At 39.3% G+C, this 7,177-nt stretch overlaps 1 non-coding gene and 1 pseudogene across 1 annotated transcript; both read right to left on the reverse strand.

The window, feature by feature from the left end:
• Positions 1-1,292: 1,292 nt before the first annotated feature.
• On the reverse strand, positions 1,293-2,998 carry LOC127664589 (casein kinase I-like; annotated as a pseudogene).
• A 2,452-nt stretch (positions 2,999-5,450) lies between these two features.
• LOC127665324 (U6 spliceosomal RNA) lies at positions 5,451-5,557 on the reverse strand. Its single transcript, XR_007973370.1, has one exon. It is a non-coding gene; the product is annotated as a U6 spliceosomal RNA (small nuclear RNA).
• Between the last annotated feature and the right edge of the window lie 1,620 nt (positions 5,558-7,177).

Below are 7,177 nucleotides of genomic sequence, written 5' to 3' on the forward strand. Positions count from 1 at the left end.
TCATTGAAATTATCTATTAATCACGCATACATATATTTAGCCCAACACATTGAAAATGTAATTCACACAAAACCCTACACATGAATATTTGTAGTGACTTCATTCATAACTTTCAGTCATTGTAAATAAACAATTTCCTTCAATAAGCAATAGGCAAATATCACACAGTGGTACATTAACCAGTTATACAAAGAAGACAGATACAGACAAAGAGACACATGAGAAACGACATGTGTGTTTGTTTGTTTTTTGTTTGTTTGGGAAGTCTAAGACTCACTGGTAGACTAGACTGGCTTTCAATTTAGTTACCATCTGTCTTTAAATTTACAATGATGTCCCTTCCTCAACATTCGGAGAGCCTGGATTACAGGCATTTACCATACAATTTCTTCTTTTCTTTCCTTTTTTTTTAAACTGAATTTTTTTCTTTTTATTTGCTTTTCTTTCTTTTTTGTTTCTTTTGTGATTACATTTATCTAGGCAACATACATAAATATTCACTTGTAAGATGGTAACCAAAATCCTGTGACAAATATACTTTTATTTTGTAATACCAAGGACATTAGAGAGCTCATGAGGAGTCCTAAGTAAAATCCAACAGTCACCATGTTTTTTGCCTCAAATCTTCACTTTAGATGCTGTTACTTCTGGCACAGGTAAGCTGTCAAAGTCTTGCAAATGATCTAACACTGGAACCTTTAGTTGCTACCAAAGCAGCTGGCTTGCAATCAAGAAGTCAGCCACTTGAAGAATGATTTTAGTTAACAACTTATAAATCCCAGAGGTAGAAAATCCCTAAGAACACACACCTGTGAACACTACAAACCATCCAAGCTGTGGCTGACAGCTGTTTGTGCTATTCTTATAAAATGAGATCTAAAAGCAAAATAAAAGATTTTAGCAACCACAAAGACATATTCACAATTTCTCCACCAATGCCCATGTCAACCATTTAATTAACTATTCCATTTGGGACTAAAAATTACAGTAGAAAACCAGACACCCTGATTCACTACCTTGTTTAATATTCGCCATCACAGTGGCTACAGCTCAGGATGAACATCAGTAATGCTGCCTAGAGACAGTTTAAACTGAAATTAAGTTCTTTACACCAAGTAAATGATTGTCCGCAACCACTGGCTAGTATACATATGAATTAAAATTACTGGGTTTGGGAAGAAACAAATGTTTCTCCAATCATCTACCCTACTACTTCTCTGCCTCAGTTCATGCTTAGACATGGTCCATGCTACTTTGGGGTTTGCAGATTGCCTGCGTGCGGGGAGTTGAACCTACTGACCCTAGCCACTGGAAAGTGTTGACTGCTGTGCTAGTTTCTGCTTTTAGATTATCCAATCAACTGTAGCTGATTCAAAATCCTAAAACGGATGCAGAATAGTTACCTCCAACGTGTGGAACCCAGAGCTTCCTCAAAGCACAGCCCATGAAAGTAACTGAAGTGCATGGCAAACTCTCTAAGAAACCCTTACACAGAACTTCAACAGACATGGGTCTTTCCATTGATCCCTTCATATTTTTATTTCTTTGTTGCAGACTTTAGACCCTGCCCAGCAGACTGGTTTTATTAAAATACATCAAGACATATCCTAAAGATTCCATGTCATCGGTGGCTCTGCTCAATACTGAAATGTGTATTGATGCTAGTGAAGTGGTCAGTGCTGGTGAGATTTTATCTTCCTTGTATGAGATGTATTTCTTTGTACTCCTGTACTTTTTGGTCAAATTAAAATCAATTAGTAACTTATTATAGTGATACCAATGTGTATTAGGAACTTATGAAGTTTAATGTCTGTGTATACGATTATTATTTGTAGGCACATATTCAATTCTGATCATCTTATAAGCTAACAAAAGTAGAACCTTTATTCTGAAAACTTATTAAACAGAAACTGGAGATCTTTGAGGTGTGTCCCAATAAGAGCCATAGAACTATAGCATTTTCTTGTCCATACCACCTTCTGTGAGGAATGCCAACTGCAGTGTGAAGAGCTATATATGGTTTACTCTCATACAGCATCTGGTGATGCCAAGCCTTCTGGAATTCTAGCTTTGCTCCCACTCTACCTTAAATAACAAATAAAAAGACATTTTCAACATGCTGAGAAACCTGAGTTTACTGTGATTACCATCAGGGGTTTTTCCTTTTTAGAAAAAGAATGAGGTAAGATGCTAAGCTAGGAGCACCGATTTCACTTTCTCAAAACACCTTTTTTCATGCAGTATATACTGGTTATGTTTTCCCCTTGTACTGGTTGATTTTGTGTGTCAACTTGACACAAACTGGAGTTATTACAGAGAAAGGAGCCTCCCTTGAAGAAATGCCTCCAGCTGTGAGGCATTTTCTTCTTAATGATCAAGGGAAAAGGGCTCAGCCCATTGTGGGTGGTGCTGTCCCTAGACTGTTGGTCCTGGGTTCTATAAGAAAGCAAGGTAAGCAAGTCATGTGAAGCAAGCCAGCAAGAAGGACCCCTCCATGGCCTCTGCATCAGCTCCTGCCTCTAAGATCCTGCCCTGTGTGAGTTCCTGTCCTGACTTCCTTTGGTGATGAACAGCAATGTAGAAGTGTAAGCTGAATGAACTCTTTTCTCCCCAACTTGCTTCTTGGTCATGGTGTTTTATGCAGAAATACAAAGTCTGACCAAAACACCCCTTCTCTAGTTTTTTCATATCCTTCTCACCCACCCAGTCCAATGCTCTTTCTCTCTTTTTTCAGAGAAGTAACACGAAATAAAAGAATACACACACACACACACCTCATAAAAGCACAAAATGGAATGGCATATTATCACACTAACCATACCATCTCCTAATCTTGCTGGAACAAAAATATCTAAAAGAAATTTGAGACTGAATTCGCAGAGTTCTATCAAAATAGGTGTTGTTCACTTGGAAGCATTCATGACTGTTTTAACTAAGGATTCAAACTTTTGATATGCAAGGCACTGACATTCTGCACTGGTGGACACAACATCTTCATGCTCCAGTGACCACCATGCTTTCTCACTGAAATTGTGAAGCTGTTGAATTACTCAAATGCAGTTTTCTTATCAACTTGCTCAACATGCATGTAGCAATATTGCCAGTGGCTGTGCACTTAAGGGAATTTGCAGTATGAGATGGCCAGATCAAATTTTAGCCAGCACTACTGTATAAAGAAAATAATGAGCTCATGAACAAATAGTAAGGAAATAGAACATTCAAAAGAGCTGATGCTGTGAAGTGCCTGGATAGATTCGTTCTGAAGGCTGGCACACTGCCTGGTGTTGAACATTTTTATCACATTTTCAATTCAGCATCTCCAATTACAAGAATCACTAGAGGGAAGTTTGCAAAGTTGTTTCTATTAAATTTTCTTATTTTACTGATACATTATCCCTTTCAATGATCTCTGTTGATTTCCAAAATTTACCATCCCTGGCTGAACGAATAATTTGAAAACTGTGGCAACTCTCCTTTTACCTGTAATTAGTTTACCTATTAGATTTACCTATGCATTGAATGAAAAGTCTCAAAATGAGATTCTTTTCCCATTTCTTTCACATTTGATGGTAACTGTAAAATAATGAAGTGTTGAAAATTTGAGAAGAAAAATGAATCAACTAGGAAAGGTTATGAAATATGTCAGCTGAACAAAGGAACCATTCGTGTGGAAAGGTAATAGTAACTATTTAAGGCCCTACACTGTAGCCAGTGATACAGGAAAATATGTATCCCACATATTCATTCTACAATGAATACTTGTTATTTGAAGAGTCCTACTAAGTGTGCAAATATAAATAAAAAACTCAGCTTGACTTTTAGTGGGATATATTGTACTAGTATGAGGTTTGGCATATATAAAGTAACCCAAGTGCCAAAGAACCAAATTATGACTGAGTTACTAATCTGATTGGCTTTATTTTTAAAGTGTAGAATCAGGCTATATATTCATAAAACAGAACAAATAAGTATTCCAATAACCTGAACAGAACAACAACAAAAAAAACCCCAATATTTTTCCTTGACTGCCCAGAACAAAAAGCCAAAGCAACAGAAAGGCATCTGACTGGTCAGCATTGAGGTACTCCTCATTGTCTTTCTGTGTGAGAAGATGGAGACGGGAGGAACTCCCTATCAAGCCAGAAGGAAAATTGGCTGCTGTCCCTCTACCCTAATTTCTTAGAAGATCAAATAAGATGTTCAGTTTCAGCTTAATGAGGAACTTTTATATAATTTACACTTTAGTTTTATCCTGGTCTGAAATACATTCCAAAAAGATGGCTTCTTATAATTTTTATTTAGGAAAAGTTATTGTCAACACAAAGACGCCAAGGGCCACAGACTTCTAGTGTCTTCCCTAAGACACATTCACCTATTAACAGCTGTGGGTGCTAATAGAGACATCAAGAATGTGGCCTTCTGCTCATTTCAAAAGAAATTTACCCTTATCCATTTAATTATCACTTTGGAGATCACTGGATTCTTGCTTTGTATAATTCTTTTATCAGAAATATTGGACACTCCCAGGAACCTATGAGAGTAGTCCTAGTTAAGACTCCTAACAATAGGGGTATGTAGCATGAACCAGCTATCTCCTATAATTAGGTAATACTTCCAATGGAGGGATTGGGACACCAACCCAGCCACAAAACCTTCACCCACATTTTGCCCTGCCTACAAGGTGTGCAGGGGTAAAAGATGGAGCAGAATTTGAGAGAAGGGCCAACCAATGACTAGACCATCTTGAGACCCATGTCATGAGAGGGAGCCTACTGGACACTATTAATGATATTCTTTTTTTATTATATATATTCTTTTTAATAATTAAATTTTAATAATTAATAATTGTATTAATTACTTAATAATTTTATTGATATATTTTTATTTACATTTCAAATGATTTCCCCTTTTCTGGGTCCCCACTCCCCACAAGTCCCATAAGCCCTCTTCCCTCCCTCTGTTCCTCCATCTACCCCTTCCTGCTTCCCTGTTCTGGAATTCCCCTATACTCTTGCACTGAGTCTTTCCAGAACCAGGGGCCACTCCTCAATTCTTTTTTGACATCATTTAATTTGTGGATTATGTCTTGAGTATTCAAAGTTTCTAGGCTAATATCCACTTATCAATGAGTGCATACCATGATTGATCTTTTGAGACTGGGTTACCTCACTCAGTATGATGTTCTCCAGCTCCATCCATTTGTCTAAGAATTTCATGAATTCATTGTTTCTAATGGCTGAATAGTACTCCATTGTGTAAATATACCACATTTTTTGTATCCATTCCTCCGTTGAAGGACACCTAGGTTCTTTCCAGCTTCTGGCTACTACAAATAGGGCTGCTATGAACATAGTGGAGCATGTGTCCTTATTGCATGCTGAAGAATTCTCTGGGTATATGCCCAGGAGTGGTATAAGAGGGTCCTCAGGAAATGTCATGCCCAGTTTTCTAAAAATATGGAACGCTTCATGAATTTGCGTGTCATCCTTGTGCAGGGGCCATGCTAATCTTCTCTGTATTGTTCCAATTTTAGTATATGTGCTGCCGAAGCGAGCACATATATATTCTTTATTTACATTTCAAATGTTGTTTCCTTTCCTGGTTTACCCCAATCCAAAAAAATCCCCTAACCCATCCTCCCCCCCTCTGCTCACCAATCCACCCATTCCTGCTTCCTGTCCTGGCATTCCCCTACACTGGGACATCTAGTCTTTTCAGGACCAATGGCCTCTCCTAGACCCTTTGATGTCCAACAAGGCCATCCTCTGCTGCATATGCATCTGGAACAATGGGTCCCTCCACCTGTGCTCTTTGGTTCCTGGCTTAGTCCCTGGGAGCTCTGGGGATACTGGGTGGTTCAAATTGTTCCTCCTATGGCACTACAAAACTCTTCAGCTTCTTGGGACCTTCCTCTAGCTCCTCCATTGGTGACCCTGTGCTCAGTTCCCTGGTAGGTTGAGAGTGTCCCCCTCTGTATTTGTCATGTACTGGCAGAGCCTCCCAGGGAACAGCTATAACAGGCTCCTGTCAGCAAGCACTTGTTGGCATCTACAATAGTGTCTGGGTTTTGTAACTGTATATGGGATGAGTCCCTAGGAGGGACAGTTTCTGGATGGATTTTCCCTCAGTCTCTGCTCCACACTTTGTCTCTAGATCACCTCCTACGGGTATTTTGTTCCCCCTTCTAAGAAGGGCCAGAGTATCCATACTTTGTCCTTCTTCCTTCTTGAGTTTCATTTGGTTTGTGAATTGTGTCTTGGGTATTTGAGGCTTCTGGGCTAATATCCACTTATCAGGGAGTGCATAACATGTGTGTTCTTTTGTGATTGGGTTACCTAACTCAGGATAATATTTTCTAGTACCATCCATTTGATTAATAATTTCATAAATTCATTGTTTTTAATAGCTGAGTAGTATTCCATTGTGCAAATGTACCACATTTTCTGTATCCATTCCTCTGATGAGGGAAATCTGGGTTCTTTCCAGCTTCTGGCTATTATAAATAAGGCTGCCATGAGCAAGGTAGAGCATCTGTCCTTATTACATATTGGAGCATCTTCTGGGTATATGCCCAAGGGTGGTGTACTGGCTGGTTTTGTCTGTCAACTTGACACAGGCTGGAGTTATCACAGAGTAAGGAGCTTCAGTTGGGGAAGTGACTCCATGAGAACCAGCTGTGGGGCATTTTCTCAATTAGTAATCAAGTGGGGAGGGACCTTTGTGGGTAGTACCACCTTTGGGCTGGTTTCTCGGGTTCTAGAAGAGAACAGGATGAGCAAGCCATGGAAAGCAAGCCACTAAGGAACATCTCTCCATGGCCTCTGCATCAGCTCCTGCTTCCTAACCTGCTTGAGTTCCAGTCCTGATTTCCTTTTGTGATGAACAGCAATGCAGAAGTGTGAGCTGAATAAACCCTTTCCTTCCCTACTTGCTTTTTGGTCATGATTTTTTTTTTTTGCAGGAATAAAAACCTGACTAAGACAGGTGGTATAGCTAGGTACTCAGGTAGTGTTGTGTCCAATTTTCTGAGGATCAGCCAAACTGATTTCCAGAGTGGTTTTACTAGCTTGCAATCTGACCATCAATGGTGGAGTGTTCTTTTCTTCTCCACATCCTCTCCAGCATTTGCTGTCCCCTGAGTTTTTGATTCTGGCCATTCTGAATGGTGTGAGGTGGA

The sequence above is a fragment of the Apodemus sylvaticus genome, chromosome 14, assembly GCF_947179515.1.
Source record: "Apodemus sylvaticus chromosome 14, mApoSyl1.1, whole genome shotgun sequence".
Taxonomy (NCBI): domain Eukaryota; kingdom Metazoa; phylum Chordata; class Mammalia; order Rodentia; family Muridae; genus Apodemus; species Apodemus sylvaticus.